At 53.4% G+C, this 17,054-nt stretch overlaps 1 protein-coding gene across 2 annotated transcripts in view; it reads right to left on the bottom strand.

The window, feature by feature from the left end:
- Positions 1-3,782, bottom strand: part of LOC110469184 (receptor-type tyrosine-protein phosphatase V-like) — a 43,290-nt gene extending 39,508 nt beyond the window's left edge. The window contains exon 1 of one of the 2 annotated variants that reach the window (XM_077789047.2): positions 3,687-3,782. The gene's annotated coding sequence lies outside the window, so the exon portion shown is untranslated. Of the gene's footprint in view, positions 1-3,681 lie in introns of both variants that reach the window. The other variant, XM_085561468.1, reaches the window with a different exon arrangement.
- Between the last annotated feature and the right edge of the window lie 13,272 nt (positions 3,783-17,054).

The raw sequence follows: 17,054 nt of genomic DNA, 5'->3' as shown, positions 1-17,054 counted from the left end.
ATTGCTGCCATCTCCAGTGGGCTGGGGACTGTTTTTAAAGGCCCCTTTCCAGAGCCGGGCAGCTGCAGCCGGCTGGGAGGAGGCTGGAGCTCCTCGCTGCAGTGAGGCTTTGCCAGGTTTACCCGGGGGCCCGGGGCAGGATCAAGGGTCTGTTACAGCTGGCTGCTCCCCAAACACGTTTGCAAAGGGGCTTCACTGGATGTCCCCTCGAGGTCCATGGTGGGGTGCAGGCTGCCAGCACAGGTGACCACACTGTGGATGGGGAGCGTGGGGTTGGCTGTTTGCTGCCATGAGCAGCCTGGAGGGTCACCTGAAGGGTGGCTGGGATAGAGGCAAGCAGTGCAAGCAGTGCTCAGGACACTGGTGTCCCTGGGGTGTGGCAGGTGATGGAAGAGCTGAATTCAGGGAGCCCCTGGCTGATGAAACAGGGTCTGGAGGTGAGGATGGGGGGTCTTGTTGGGTTGAGAATTGTGATCCAGGGATGTGGGACAGGAGGTACCCTAGATTTTGACGGAAAATCCTGGGGAAAGATGTCGCATGCCCCAGTGTCAAAGGCAGTGTCCCCTACAGTGGTGGCACGGACAGGTTTTCCCTAAAGTTAATGTGAGGCTCCTGCAGCTTCAAAGAATACCAAAGAGCAGTTTCAGGCCAACAAAAAGACAAACCCAACCATTGGGACACTCCAACTGGGTTGTGCCTGCCGGGCCCAGCTAGGGAGGATCCGTGTCCATGCATACTTAATGCACCTGCCTAGGCACAGCCTCAGTGCCCCTGCACCAGCCTCTGCAGAGCGAGCCATCTCCACCTCCAGCCACAACCTTTGCTGCTGCAGCCCTGCATGGGGGCACAGCAACGCCACTGAGGCAGTTGCTCTGGCCAGTGGCTTGCCCAAAGAGCAAAGGGTCTGTTCTACTTGTTCTGGTCTCTGAGCTGGGCAGCCAAGCAGGGATTCCGGAACACAGTGTTCCCTCGGATCTTGCTGCCATACTGTGCCACTGTTCTGCACCTCCCCAATCAGGAGGAGAGGTATCCTCAGTCGGCACAAGGACAGGCTTGGGGGATGCCTTGCTGCCCACCAGGATGGGACTGGCCTCTGAGCATGGACCAGGAGACATCCCAGCAGCTTTCGCATCCTCTGCATGTCCTGGTGGCACGGCGAGCTGCCACCCCTTGCCATGGGGGCACGTGTGTATACCAGCCCTGCTTATTTAACCTCAGGTCCCAGTGCCTGTGCTCCCTCAGCTCAGGGAGTTTGGGCTGTGGCTGCAGTGGAAACAGCCCAAAGCACTGCTGGGAGCCAAGCTGAGGCCCTGTCCCTGGCGCTGCAGGGCTCAGCAGCCTCCACATGGGACAGGAGCTGCTCATCCAGTGCCAGCCCTGCCTTCCCCACGGCCACCTCAGCGATCCTGTGCCACCTCAGGTAGGGACACAGAGAGAGAGAGCCCTCCTTCAGCTGGGGTATGGAATCTCCCCTGCAGTCCCCCCTGACCGTGAAGCCTTCAGCTGTGCCAAACCTAAAGACAACTGCAGAGGTTTCTCCACCCAGCAGCTGGAAGCAGGCCTGGAAACTCAGGGGCTGCCGAGTCATCACATTTTCCGCGAAGCAGTGAACGCTACCGCAGGGCGCAGGGGGATGGGGACGCCCTGGGGGTGGCTGCAGGGCTCAGCCAGGGCTGCAAGGGGACAGGGCTGTGCCAAGCCACCGCCTCTGGCAAAGGGCAGAGCCCCAGCATGGCACTGCCCATGCCCTGTGCTCTGGGGTATCACCCAGGAGCAGAGATGGCAAAGGGGACCCCTGACAGCATGCCTGTCACTGTGGTGTCAGCTCCTGCTTATGCTGGGGTGAGGGACAATAGCCACAGTGCAGTGCAAGGGCCCAGCCTGGCAAAGGCTCTGGGCTGTCCTCCCCAGCAGAGCCAACCCCAGAGCAGAGCAGGGCCCACCCGCATTGTGCTCCATGCTCTGGCCTCCTCTCCAGGTGCCCTGGGCATGGAGCTGGCAGCATTGGGTTTGTCCCTGCTAAGGCATCTCCTAGATTTGAGCATGGTCCTGCTCACCTGGAGTTAAGGACTCCTTGGGAAGCACCTGCAGGGTGGACAGCAGAGTGCCCACCTCACCCAAGGGTCCCAGCTGTGTCACGGGGTCTGTGCGAGGGGACAGTGGCAGGTGATGCTCCCAAGGCTGGGCATGGGCAGGGCCCCTGCCAGGGGACAGCATGTGGCTGAGGACACTGCCACAGGGACTCAACCTGTCACTCAGAGAGCACAGCCATAACCTGGTGCTGTGGGCAATGCTGGCACTGCACAGAGGAGCCTCTACTGCTGTCTGAACATGCCCTGATGTCTCTGTGGGAGCCCTGCCATCCCTCCCTGGGCAGGATTCTGTGTATCCAACCTGGCACTGTACAACAACATATGCCCAGAGGCTCCATGATATGTGGTACTAATGCCACTGGGATTGGGTTGGGAACAGCTCTGGGGCTCCTGTCCTGCACCAACCCTTTGACCCCTGTCCCTCAGTTCCTTCCAATGCCCAACAGCACCGTGAACTGCCCCAGGCCACAATTTCTCCCCTGTGCCACTCTGAGATGCTGAGTGCTGCCCAGGGCTGCAAGGGAGGAACAAGAGGAACAGGCTGCTCCCAGGGCAGAACCTGCAGAGGATTCAGGTGCCAATGGGACCTCTTGTTTTGCAAGGTTCACACGCCATGGTTCTCCAATCCTAAACCTTAGAGCACTGGGATGCTCCTTCTCCAACCCCTGGCAAGTGTTTAATCATTCCCACATGGAGCCCTGCCAGCGCCGCTGCCGCTCCTGACCCACGCTTTGATACCTTGGAGCTCTTCCCATTTCGCAGAGGCGGGAGAGCAGGCAGGCAGCGGGGGACTCACCCCTCCGCAGGGCAGGGCACAGCCGCTGTCCAGGCTGGGGGACAGCGCTGAGTGGCAGGAATGACTCTGTCACCATCACCTGGGTGATGCTCTTGGCTCCCCGCTGCCGCAGCCCTGGCAGCTGAGCCGGGATGCCTGCGGGTGCGAGGCCGGCGCCTTGCAGAGCTGGGAGCGCAGCGCTGCGGTGACTCAGAGCACGCCCAAAGCCGGCAGAGCCGGGCAGACCTGCTCTGCACCCCCGGGGCGTGGGTGCAGCCCCTGGGGCTGAGCAGGCTCCGCTTCCCCTGGCCGGGCAGCAGGCACTCGCTGGGAAGGGCTGAGAGCAGCCTGCATAGTGCCGGTCCCAGACCTACTGCAAGTAGTGCTGGAGCAGCGCCTGGCTCCAAAATCACCCAGCCCGTCACCAACAGCCTGTGGAATGCTGTGGGGCTCTACTCCCACCCTGTGACGCAGGCTGGCAGCAAGGGTGCCCGATGCTGCAAGGATGCCATGCACACAGAGCCGAGAAGCAGCCATGAGCAGTTCCCAGTGGCCGCTTGTGCCCTGCCATGCCGAGGGGCCCAGGCACGAGGTTCTCCCTGTGCAGGGACCGTCACCGAGTGCCAGGCTCTGCTCCGGCACGGCCATGCTCAGAGGCTGCCCATCCCCTGCCGCCCCCCGGGGCTGTGGCACCAGGTTTGCCTGCACCGTGCCAGGGCACAGGAAGTTCTGTGCTCCTTTCCCCATAGCACACATCCTGGCTTCCACCAGGTGTCTGGGAAGAGGGAGGGGGACAAGGAATGGGACCCGTACCTCACCTGGTGGGTGTCCCTGCCGTGGTCCACAGCCCGTTCCTGCGCGCTGGCGCGTGCGGTGTCAACTTGGCACGCTCACACTCACCCGTTTGCTCTGCTTGTGCACGGCCCTGACGTTCAAGTCTGGGCTGGACCGGCGGGAAGGCCCGCCTGGGCTCGCCCAGCTCTCAGCTGCAGGATGCTGGGGAGGAGGGATCAGCTGGACAAGGATGTCTCCTGTGGCCCCTTGAGGGCAAGGTCTGCACCCCAGGGGCAGGAGCTGTGTGCCAGCACTGCAGGTTGGGCATGGCTCACTCCCCCTGCACCTTGCCAGAGTCTGTCCCACATGCTGTGGTTTCAGCCAGGTGCTGGGGATCCTGGTCGTGCTGAGCATCCCCTCGTGCTGCTGCTGCAAAGAGGAGCGGGGAGAGCCCCAGGACAGTGATGAAGTCAGCACAGGCATCCAGCCCATGCACCAGCCCTGAAGGTGTCTGTGGGTTCTGATTGCCAAAGGCTTTCCTGCCTGGAGCCCCATCAGACCAGGCACCATCCCGGAGTGAAGGCATCCTGAGCCCTCAGTCCCTCCTCAGGGGAGATGGAGAGGAGCTGGTGCATTGGCTCAGCATTCCAAGGGCTTGTCCAGAATAGCACTTATCCTCATCCTGATGAACGGGGGGCAGCTGGTCCTGGGGACAAGGAGAAGGGTCTTCCTGGGGGTTTGGAGCAGAGCTGAGAGCGGGTCCCAAGGCGCTCCTACTCCCATCTTGGTGGGTGCAGCAGGAGGAGGTGCAATAGCCATGGCACTGAGCGTGAGGACTCCTGTCTCCTCCAGTCCCAGCTGTGGGCAAGGTCTGCACCTCACAGGTCCCATCTCCTTGGTGGAGGCTGGCAGGATGAGCCCAGCTTAACCTCTCATGGGAGCAGTGGGTTCCTGCACGCTGTGCAGCCCATGGTGGAGGAGTTCTGCACCCAGCCCTTGCCAGTGCCACAAAGGAGGGTCCCACACTTCAGCTGCCACTCAAGGGATTCAGCCTTCCCCCAAAGGGCACCATCCCCACCTCAGCTGGGCTAGACTTTCTGCAGACAGGGAGAGGGACAGCAACTGGAAGCCCTGGACACTGCTGCCACACTCCACAGTGATGTGAAAACACAGCCTGCAAATCTGGAAAGCAGCTCAGTTTCCAAATATCACCATGCGCTGAAAATCCCAAGTCAAAATGAAACCAGCCCGGGCTCTAGTTCAAAGTTTCCTGTATAAAAACAAACCTGCAGACAGCTGCATTTGCACACAAAAGGTTTTGTTTTCAGGAGGAAGGTTTCTTTTTCAGAGGAGTAAACACAAAGCCTGCCCATCTTTCATGTCACAGGGTAGGAAGGAGATCTGCCTAGAGCTCAGGTCACAGGCAGGGCATTGTCCCCTCTTTGTGCCCAGCTGCTGTTCCTCTCCCATGTGCCCTGGCCTGTGCCAACACCCACACCCCCACCAATGCCACCACCACCATATCCAGTGGCAAGCCTGGGACTGAGGCTTTTTACTCCCATTCCTGTAGCTGTGACACCTTTGGGTGTCCCAGGGCATGGGGACAGGCCTTTGCACTGCAGCAGTCCTGGGAAGCTGCAGAGGGGCACCCAGGGGTGCTCCTGTCCTTGCAGTGTGGCTGAGGCCTTGGCAGTGCCTGCTTATGCAGCTCCTCAGCTTCTCCCTGGCATTTCCTGCATCTCCTGAAGCCAAACACAACACGAGTCCATCTTGAGGACTGCCAGCAGTGCTTGCTGCTTTCTGCATCCAGCCCCCAGCACAAACAGCTTGCTTTCTTCACAGGAGGAGCTGGGGGACCCCTTCTGGGTTCTTCTCCCCCAGCCCAGCTGCAGGGACCCCCAAGACCACACTCCTGAGGCCGAGGCATGTTTGGGGCTGGCACAGTCTGGCTGCTCCCCAGGGTGCTGCTGTGGGCAGCCACACAGCCCAGCTGCTGCTTGGGACACATCTTGGCCACAGGCACAGCTCCCACAGCCATTGACTGCCAAAGGCTCTGCTGGCTCCAGCTCGGCCTCGCCTGGAGGCTGCTGCAGTTCTAGAGGCCACAGAGGGATGCAGGATCAGCACCCTCCTCTGCTGCCTGCAGACAATTTTGTCTGTCCTTTCAGCCACCACCTCTGCAGTTTGACTGGGGTCAGTGGGACCATTCACTAGGTCCTCCTGAGTGACACAGAGCTCAGCCTTGTCTCTCCAGGAGTCCCCAGCAAAGTGTCCATTGAATTGGACATCCTGATTTGAGGGTTTGGGGACATGGAACATCTGTGAGGCTTGGAGACCTGCCCAGATGCCAAACTTGGAGCACTGGTCCCTACCCAAAGCACTGGCATAAGCTATTTTCACATCTGAGCTGGAACACACCTGCCTTGCCTCAGTTTACCATCCACACACCAGGAAGCAGAGATGCTCTGCTACGAGAGGGGAGGGAGAGCAGACTGGTAACGGCGATGCATCAAGCTTTCCTGAGCCTCCTCATCCCCTCCTGGGCTCTCATTAGCAGCGTGTTTGGCATCTGGGCTGCAAAGGCACGCTGTCCTGCATCACTGCTGTCCTGCATCACTGCTGTCCTGCATCACTCGTGGGTGGTGGCTGGGTTGGGTTGGGCTGAGCTCGCTGCAGGGCTGAGAGGAACAGCCCCAGGGCTCAGAGAGATCAGCTCGGCTGCCGTTCAGCTTGAGCCACTGGGCTGGGAGAGCCTAAAACAACAAACATCGCAGAATAAGGGAATGTTTCACTGCTTCTTCTGGTTGAGTGGTTTCCTGTTTTCTGAGGAGCTCTTCCAGCACCTCTGGGGCAGAGGACTTGCCTGCACAGAGCCTGGTCTCAGAGCAGACCCCTGGCTGGGAGGCAAGTTCTGCTCTTGACATCTGGCAGAGGAAGAGGTTGCAAAAGATCGGCTGCGACCTTTGCCAGAGACCTGCAGCAGGACTGCTGGAGGTTAGGATTTTTCCTTATTTTTTTTTGTCCTCTCAGGGAATTTTGTCCCATCTGTTGCCTAAGACATGATAACCTGTATTTGAGAGACAAAAGTGGCCAAGGTGGGGGAAAGGGTGAAGGGTGAGGGTTTCTCTTGGGAAGGGCAGAGATACCCCGAGATTTTGGCTGGGGGGTGAGAGGCTGGGCTCAGCTCCTTGCCCTCTCTCTCTCTCAGATTCAAGGGGAATGGTCGAGTTGCTGCCACTGCAGGGACAATTCACAGTCAAGCCCTGTACTGCTCTGTCAGGAAAATCCACAAATGCCAGAGGTTTATGTCCAAAGAGGAGAGAGAGAAGTCCTACACCTTTATTCAAATAAATGGAGAGAGTCCACCAGGGCACACACCTGCAGGATTTTCTCTCCCGAAGTTTTGGAGGGCACAGCCTCCTTTTATCCCAAACTCCCGGCCCCATGTTGCCTCTTCCTTTGCCCATCTTCTGAGGTACTAGGAAGGTGCAGCTTTCCCAAACCACCTAGCACATATCGAACCTACTATTTTACCCCCAAAGTTCAAAAGTTCAGGCTTGTGCTGACCAGGAGCCAAGCTGTCTGGGCTCTGCAACAAACCTGCTGCCCATAGTAGAGACATGAAGACCTATTTCAAAGAGGTTAACACCCATATCTTCACCCACCAAATTGTTCATAAAGACATTAGCTTTCCTCTCAGCTTCTTCCTTACTGTGGGTGAGCCTTTGTGTGTTGAACTGGGACCTTTTTAACATCTGACTTCACTGGAAAAGAGCCCTCACCATCTACTGGGGGCCCTCAGGGGAAAAACACAGGGCCCCTCCTGGAGGGCAGGTCTCTCTCCTCTGCCCAGCCCCGCTGTTTTCTGCCCTTGCTCTGGGTTTTTCACAACCTTTAACCCAGCAGCCCGTGCCTGCCAGGGCACCCTGCAGCTCTGCTGTGGCTCGGGGTTTCTGCCACATTTTGTTCACCACGCCGGGTGTGCCGCTGCCCCGCTGCTCCGAGCTCCGGCCAGAGCCCCTCTGCCATGCGGAGGGCACCGGGCCCTGCCCCAGGGCTGAGTGTGAGGAGTTTGTGAGGAGTTTGTGAGGAATTCCCTTCTCCATCCCCCTGCCCTGCCCCAGGGCTGAGTGTGAGGAGTTTGTGAGGAGTTTGTGAGGAATTCCCTTCTCCATCCCCCTGCCCTGCCCCAGGGCTGAGTGTGAGGAGTTTGTGAGGAATTCCCTTCTCCATCCCCCTGCCCTCCTCCAGGGCTGTGTGTGAGGAATTCCCTTCTCCATCCCCCTGCCCTGCCCCAGGGCTGAGTGTGAGGAGTTTGTGAGGAATTCCCTTCTCCATCCCCCTGCCCTGCCCCAGGGCTGTGTGTGAGGAGTTTGTGAGGAGTTTGTGAGGAATTCCCTTCTCCATCCCCCTGCCCTGCCCCAGGGCTGTGTGTGAGGAGTTTGTGAGGAGTTTGTGAGGAATTCCCTTTTCCATCCCCCTGCCCTGCCCCAGGGATGTGTGTGAGGAATTTGTGAGGAATTCCCTTCTCCATCTCCCTGACATCTGGAGGGACACCAGGCCCCTGGACTGGGCATAGGATTGGGAATGGGAATGGGAATGGGAATGGGAATGGGAATGGGAATGGGAATGGGAATGGGAATGGCATTGGTAATGGGAATGGGACTGGGAATGGGTCAGTGGGTTTGTGGTTCTGTTTGTTGCTGCTGTTTGTTTGCCTTTTTTTATACACGCTAGTAAAGAACTGTTATTCCTTTTCCCATATCTTTGCCTGAAAGCCCCATAATTTCAGTTATCATAATTCGGAGGGAAGGAGGCCATATTGTCCATTCCAAAGGAGGTTCCTGCCTTCCCTGGCAGACACCTGTACGTCAGACCAAGACAAGGACACAGCTCTATTCCTTCCCCTCTGGGCCAAGAGCATCCCTGGATGTGTGGCTGCACCCAGGCCAAGGACATTGCTTGGGTACACAGCCTGGCTGTGATTCTTTGACATTTTTTTTGATCCTTCATTGGCATTAAGGTTTAAGGGCTCGATTGGCCCATGACAGTTCTGCCCAGGCTGGCTGGTTTCGCTGGGGTGGTGCACTTTGCTCAGGTGCATTATGGTATGTAGAGTACCCCATTTCTTATAACTACCCTTTTAACCCCTTTTACCATAACCAAACTAACAGTACATGCTTAACAATTATCAACTGTTTTACAACCATTTCTAAGCTGTTTTTAACATCCCCTCCAGTGCTTCTGGGGACAGGCTCAGGAGGTGCACAGGAGAGGGGCAGGCAGAGCTGCCCAAGGGGCTGTGAGAGGAGCTGGAGATGCCCCTGGCAGGAGCAGTGCTGTGGGATGTGATCTGCCACAGTGCCATGATGCCAAGCTGGCAGGGGTGGCATGGCAGGGCAGGGGTGGCCTGCCCCAGCTGAGAGCAGGGCTGGCTGCCTTTGCCCCCTTCTCTGCAGCCCTGTGAGTGCTCAGCTGCTGCTTCTCCATCCACAGACCTCTCCTGCCCTGTCCTGCTATCACTCACCTGGGCCCCAGCACCAAGGTAGGCTCAGCATTACAGAGGAACCCACTGTTATTAAATGGAAATTTATTCATCCAAATTAAAAATAAAAATAGTTTCATTAGCGGTCAAATTCTATCTAGCCAGACATGGAAAAAAACAGTGCTCAGCCTGGGGACTGACCCTGGGTGTGCCACAAGGAGTCAGCCTCAGGAGAGGTTTTCCCCTGTGCCCACACACCTCCATCCTGGCCCAAGTGGTTTTTATAGGGAAAATTGTGCCTGAGGCCAAGATTTCAGCAATCAGTCTTTTCTTCTATTCAGAGTCCATAGGTTAATAAGATTTTCTTTTTTTGGTGATGAGGAAGAACAATTCAGGGTCTGGAGTTGTTGAATTCCTTGATGAAACTTATGGGAACACTGCATTCACATGTATCTGCCTGAGGATTTCTATGATATTTATCTCTGGTTGTTTATGTGATGACCAGCACTTGAGTGTCTAGGTATCTTTTCAGACATGGCCCATCTCCTGGCCAAGCCACATCCTTTTATTTGTAAATCGGGTTTTAACATACACTAGGTTTCACCTGCAAGGGTTGGGGGCTTCTAATACAAATGAGCATATTCTAACAAGTATTCAATATTACATATTTCATACTAGAGATTGTGGGAACCCCGGCCTTATTCTGTGTTCCCATGTGGTGGTGAAATTCCTCCTCCAACCCGTGCTTCCAAAGAAAAATTGTGCAGGCTCTTGTTGTTTGGTCTCAAGGCAGTTTATTGCTAGTTATCTAAAAGATTTTCTTCTCGGGCTGTGGCTGCTTGGTCAGCGGCCTGGACAGAGGCACACACACACCCTGACATCCTCTCTGACTGCTATCTTCTTCTTCTCTCCCCCCGCCCAGGGCTGCTGCTATCTTTTATATGATATATTACGTATTACATGTTTATAGTTTTCCCCCCAATACCTACTATCTATATTACAAAGTGCTTTTCTACTCTAAACCAATCTGTGAGTGCCAACATCACCAAGAACATGGAGGCAAGGAAAAGGAAGGAGGAAGGACAGGATCAGCCCACTTTCCTCCATCTTAGAACTTCTGACCCCCATGTACAAAGTAAAAACCCCCCTGTACAGGTGCTAAAACCCCCCTGTACAATACTAAAAAAATTTCTCCTCTGCTTTGTAACTACTTTTACAATATTATCTAACCTTTTGTGACTGCTTGTTCCACCTCCAAAGTTGGTAACTCATTCCATGGCTCAAACTCAAAATCACAGCTGTTTCTCAGCTGCCTGCCAGGGTCTAGAATGCCTCTGACCAAGCCCTGGAACCTCTAAAAATGTCTGAGAGACATTTTGAGTTCCCACAAGAGATGGTGCAAATTACATCTACTACACATAACACCACTCTGGACCAAAATGCCCCTCAAAAGCCAGAGGTGAGGGGTAGAAGGATGGTGAACCAGCAGCTGCAGCACTGCGCAGTGACTGCCCACCGGGCACACATCTGTGCTCTGCTGCTGACCCCTGGGGTGGCAGGCGCAGTGCTGTGCTCAGGGTCACCACAAACACCACCCTGGGGCCAGCCCTGACCCCCTGCCCCGCTGGCAGGAGCAGGGCAGGCTGCTCAGCAGCCCTGGGGTGGTACAGCTCCTGTCTGCCAGGGCACAGCTCTCACGGGCAAGAAGCCAAACTTCTGCTGTTGGAACTCAAAATGTCCCTCAGATATTTTTGGAGGTTCTGGGCCCAGGTCAGAAGCATTTGAGACCCTGGCAGGCAGCTGAAAACAACTGTGATTTTGGATTTAAACCATGGAATGATTTATCAACATTGCAGGAAGAACAAATAGTAGAAGTAGTCACAAAGTAGAGGGAAGAATTTTTGAGTGCTGTACAGAGGGGTTTTAACACCTGTACAGGGGGGTTTTGGTTTTGTACATGGGGATCAGAGGTTTAAGATGGATTTGGGATCTGGGCCTGCCCTGTCCTCCCTCCTTCTTCTTCCTCACCTCCATGTTCTTGGTGATGTTGGCACTCATAGATTTGTTTAGAGTAGAAAGGCACCATTTAATATAGGTAATAGGCATTGGGAAAAACTGTAACCCTGTCACACATAATGTACCATATAAAAGACAGCAGCAGCCCTGGGCAGGAGAGAAGAAGCAGTCGGGGTCAGAGAGGATGTCAGGGTGTGTGTGTGCCTCTGCCTGAGCTGTGAGCAAACCACAGCAGCCCCAGGAGAAAATCTTTTAGATAACTTGCAATAAACTGCCTTGAGACCGAACAACAGAGACTGCTGAGCCTTTCTTGGGAAGCTCGGGTTGGAGGAGAGACTTTTCCACCACACGGAGCCACCCCTGACCTAAAGTGGGGCTTTGGCACTGCTGCACCTGGGGCCTTGGTGACACCAGCTGCTGCCTGCATTTCTCCTCCAGTGCTGAAAACTCCATGGCTCCATCCTTGGACTTGCTGCAGGAAAGGTGTTCTCAGCCCCAGAGCATCTAGGGGCCCCTCTCAGCCCCAACAGCAGAAGAAAAGAAACTAAAAAGCTCACAGTTTCTTTGCTTTTCCTCCAGATGTGGGGCATCTGTGTCTCCAAGCACCGTGGCTTCCCCACTGTGAGCAGACAGGAACATTTCTGATGCCTGGAAGTGGGACAAAGCAGACCCCACATGCTGCAAGCTCCCGTGGCTCACACCTACAGCCACAAGAGCAAGAGGACTCGGAGGAATCACAGGAGGAGCATGCATGGCCCAACATGGCACTTCCAAAACTTCTGAGGCCAGAAAGCACAATGCAGAGCAGCTTTCAAAAGCAGACAGGCCCAGATTCTGTAGTGGCCAGGAGCTGGAGGAGCAGCATCGGGCAGATCCATCATCTCTGCACTGCTGCCCTCTGGCTGCCTCTGCCGAGCCTGTCAGGGGCTCTGCCTCTTGCCATGCCACAATCATCACAGAATTGTTCAGGCTGGAAAAGCCTTCCAACATCACCAAGTCCAACCACTGCCCCAGCTCTGCCCTGTGCACCACTCCGCCATGTCCCCAAGGGCTATGTGAGAAACCACTGCTCACTTTTTAAATTTTGGAAGGCTTATTAAACTTTAACAAAAAAGTACAACAAAAGGACTGAATAAGGAAAAATCACAGCACTGGGAGCCCCCGTGACTACCAGCCATGTGCTCATCTTCAGGATGGATGCTCCCCTTTTCTACCTCCAGCCCCTCCTGGAGTCCTGTCCGTGACTCCTTCCTTGCTGCCCGGGGTGCAGATCACTTTCTCACACCTCGGCTGGAGCTCAGGTGTTGCCACAGTAAGGATCCAACCCTCCCAAATTCCCGAGTGCCGAGGCCATCCCATGATAAGAGTGAGGGGAGGATACATTACAGTAACACAGCTCTGCATCTCCAAAACTTCCTTTACACACACAGAATGTTCACCCTCACTGTGAGAGCGGCTGCCTCATTGCTCATCCCTAATAGCCACATTTGTCTTCACCCTGGCTGATCACCCTTTCAGTGAGGATATTTTCCCTCAAATATAAGCACATCCTCCATGGCCATTTGGCCCAGGCAGCTGCATCCCCAGACCCATCCTGTGCTGGGCAGGACACAGGCAGCATCATGTGCAGTCTGCCTCTGCTAGAGACTCTGTCAAGTGTCTGAACCCCCGAGCAGTGACTCATTTGTTGTCATTGCTGTTGTTAGCAATGAAGGGATGGGATTCTTTTTGGGTTAAGAATGATTTTTTTGTTTAGATAAATATTAATCTCAGAGGTTGTGAGATTTTAAAGGAGTAAGTATTTGGTTATAGTTTAAAGTAGTCACAAGTTTATTTGTTATAAGGTAATATATAACTTTTTAAACTGATAGCAGCTACAGAGTTTATTTTGGATTTGTTAACTTACCACTTTTACTTACTTTTACTGTAGTGTGGATATTTTTATTTAATGGGCTTCTAACTCACATATACACATATGCTTTTATTATAACTTTTAATAATTTTTTAGAAGTTTATTAACTTTTAAGTTTAGTAACTTTTTGTAACAAATCAATCCTTCAGTATCTGTGGAAGTTTCTGTTTTTCCAACTCCCACAACTTGCCACAGGCTGGACTGCCCACAGCTATTTCTGCAGCAGACATTGGCTGAGTATGGGCTGTTTTAAGCACCTTTCTAGTTGTTATCAAATGCTAGAAGAGGATCTGTGCCTGTCAAGTCTTAAATTCTTTTTGCCAGGGTTGGGATTAAATGTGTGAGATGGTGTTTCTTGTTGGGACTCAGATGTTTATCAGTTCTCATCTATGGCACAGTACCACAAACCCAGAGTCCTACAGCACTTCAACAAACTAAAAATGGAGCCCTGTCTCTGTATCTACATGGCCTTTTAAGGATAAACTGTCATTAAGAGATTACACCTAAATTATTTTTATTTTAATAACTAATAACTAATTACTAATTAATAGTAATTGATAATTGATTAATAATTAATTATTAATAACTAATTTGCTAATAACTAACTACCTGTGGCCTGCAATGTGGACTTTTTAATCTAATTACACAAGACTACTTAATCTTGTGAAGAAGGACCATCTTCTGCCTTAAAACTTCCATCTTGCTTTATATATATTGCTAAATTATAGATTCTAAAACTTTAAACTCTGAGTGTGTATCATCCCTGTGATGTTACACACTTCTGTTCAAACTCCACACCCACAATCCCAGTTCTGTCATTTTGGAAGCCTCTGACGGCCTCAGGTCAGTGCAGAGTTCTCTTGGGGGTCAGTGCCTGGCAGCACAGAAAGTCTGAAATTCCCACGGCCGGGTTCCAACATGTGCCTGCACCACAAGCTCTCCCTGGTGAGGCGGGAGCAGCCGGGGCTGGGGAGGGCAGCGCGGTGCCCGCGGTGCGTGGGCGCAGCTTCGCGCGGCAGACGTGGCACTGGCGCCTCTCTAACCGCTTCCTTTCCATCTGGGGCTCTGGCTCCTGCCCCTCCTGCCCAGCTTGTTTCCTCTTACTGATAATGGCACTGCGGAGAGGTCACCAGGCTCGGTGTCCCCCCGAGGGAGCAGCCCAGGGGCTGGGGAGCTGCCTTTGAGGCACAAAGGGACCTGGGGGTGCTGCTGAAAGCCAGCTGGACATGAGCCAGCAATGTGCCTTGGTGGCTGTTGGAATCTGAGGTATTGATAATTCTGAGACTGTAGAAAGTCTCTGTCTGTCAGCCCCAAAACCAAAGCAGAAGCCATAATTGGTCTGTGCTGGTTTCCAGGTTGTTTATTCTGTTGATCTCTCACATGTTCTGCTGCCCTGCCCAGCTCTGTCCTGCAGGGCAGCGTGTGGGGCTCTGCCCTCAGTGGGATGTGACAAACATCAAATACCAGAAACTCCCTGGGCTGGATTGACAAGAATGTGCCAATATCTGTCACCTACGTTGGACAGTGTGTCCCCAGCCTGAACCAACAGAAAAATGCCAACACCGCAGTGAGACATGGAGGGCATGAAGAAGGAGAAAAAGGACAAGGCACACCCAATTTCCTCCATCTTGTCCCCTTTGGACCCCTAATCTAGAATCCAAAAATTTTACTTTTGCACCCGTGCCACACTTAATTATTACTCATATCAAACACTCAGAGCTTGTAATTCATGCTGTAAGATTGAAAACTCTTTTCCATGGCCAGAGATCACAGCCAGTGTCTCTGGGGGCTCTGTCCAGGGGGGTTCCTGACCCCTGCCAGGGTCCCAGACCTGCCAGGGCAGCCAGAGGGAAGCCCTGGATTCCCACAGGTGGCCAAGAAGGCCAATGGCATCCTGGCCTGCATTTGGAATTGTGTGACCAGCAGGAGTAGGGAGGTCATTCTTCCCCTATACTCGGCACTGGTGATACCACATCTTGAGTGCTGTGTCCAGTTCTGGGCACCTCAGTTCCAGAAGGACATTGAGATGCTTGAGCGCGTCCAGAGGAGGACAGTGAGGCTGGTGAGAGGTTTGGAACACAAGCACTACACAGAACATTTGAGAGAGTTGGGGCTGTTCAGCCTGGGGAAGAGGAGGCTCAGAGGTGACCTTATTGCTCTCTACAGCTCCTGAAGGGAGGTTCAGACAGGTGGGGTCGGTCTCTTCCACCTGCAGCACTGACAGAACAGGAGGACACAGTCTCAAGCTACATTGGGGAAGGTTTAGGTTGGATATTAGGAAAAAAATTTTCACTGTGTCTTGGTTTGAAAAGACAGGAGTCTGTGAAGGAAGGCAAAAGTCTCCTGTGAAATGGAAAAGGTAAACCCCCTCCTTCCGAATTACCACAATTTTAAAAAGAGGCTCTCAGGCAAAGATATTGGAATGGGAATAACAGTTCTTTACTAGGAGAAAAAAAAAAAAAATAAATGTAATTAGTACAAATGAAACTAGTGATGGAGTAAGAAACCTGACACACTGAGGAGTCAGGGTGTTGGTAATAGTCCAGTTAAATGGTGGCTGCTCCTCCTGGAGGGGCAGATGGAATGATGCTGGAGCGGGGATCTGGAGAAGGGTGGAGTTTTCTCTGAAGGTCTGGGGATGGAGTAGATGGGCCTGCTCTTCCTCTGGGAATTTAGGAGAGAAGCTGCTTCTCTGGGAATCCAGCGAAGTGGCTGCCAACACAGTCTCAAGCTACATCAAGGAAGGTTTAGGTTGGATATTAGGAAAAAATTTTTCACTGAAAGAATAATAAAATACTGGAATAATCTTCCTAGGGAGGTGGTGGAATCACCATCTCTGGATATGTTTAAAAAAAGACTGGACTTTGCACTTGGTGCTATAGTCTACTTGTGGAGTTAGGGCACAGGTTGGACTTGATGATCTTAGAGGTCTCTTCCAACCTCATTATTCTGTGAATCTGTGAATTCTGGGGCAGCAGGTCCCGCTGCTGAAGCGTGTCAAGGCACCCAGCATAGCAATAACATGATGAGTCTTGAAGATTTTCAGGCCTTTTTGGTGACTTTTTCACTGAGAACTGTTTTGCCCTGTGTGCTGTGAGGACAGAGAGGTGCTAGGGGGTGTCCTGTTACTGGGAGCCTTCTTTTTGGAGGCAGGTCTGTGTCCTGCAGCCTCCCGAGGGGATGTGTGTGTGCCTCCTGGCCAGCCCACAGGTGTCCAAGCAAGGCTCTCTCCCCAGGGGAAACCGAAGCACACAGCATTTTCCTGACAGCATTTCTAAAAGCACAGCTCTCTTGGAGGCATCCAGGAAAGCACAGGACAAGCCCAAGTGGCACATGGATGAGACAGATGCTACCACAGGTGCTGGGGCTGTGTCCCCAGCAGACTGTCCTGGTAACCAAGTCATTCTGTGGCCCTTGCTGGCCCTCCGTGGCTTCTCCAGTGGCATTTGTTGGCTACAGTGTCAAAGTCTCAGCACCTTGGAGGACTGGTCCCATGTGTTGGCTTAGATCCCCTTTACCCTCACCCCCTGGGGACACGATTTACTGGTGAACGTGGCACTGGTCAGTTAATGGTTGGACTTAATGATCTTAGAAGGATTTTTCTACCTTCATGTTTCTGTCATTTCCTGGTTCTATACACCTGGCTTAGGAACAGTCCTCCACTGTAAAATGGTCAGGGGGAGCTTCTTCCCACATGAAGAGAGGAACAAACCAAGCTGATATAAAGCACTTTCACTCTGGAGATCACCTTTCCCAGGGGAACTGTTCCTGTGCTAAGGCACCTTCTTTAGTCCACAGCAGCACCAGCTCTGCATCAGTGTTAGCCCAGCCCAGTGGTGCTGGTGCAGCCCAGCTGTGCTTTTCTGTTGGCAATTTTGGAGGAAAGCTCAGTTTGTTTGCAGGAGATACAGGAGAGTGTCTAATTCCAGAAGCCAAACATGGTTCTACTCAGCACTCATAGAACCATAGAATTTGCTGATTTGGAAGGAACCCATCAGG

Source organism: Lonchura striata, chromosome 26 (assembly GCF_050655825.1).
Source record: "Lonchura striata isolate lonStrDom1 chromosome 26, ASM5065582v1, whole genome shotgun sequence".
In the NCBI taxonomy this organism is placed as follows: Eukaryota; Metazoa; Chordata; class Aves; order Passeriformes; family Estrildidae; genus Lonchura; species Lonchura striata.
Note: the sequence above shows the minus strand (reverse complement) of the source record. Positions and strands in the feature narration are given on the sequence as shown.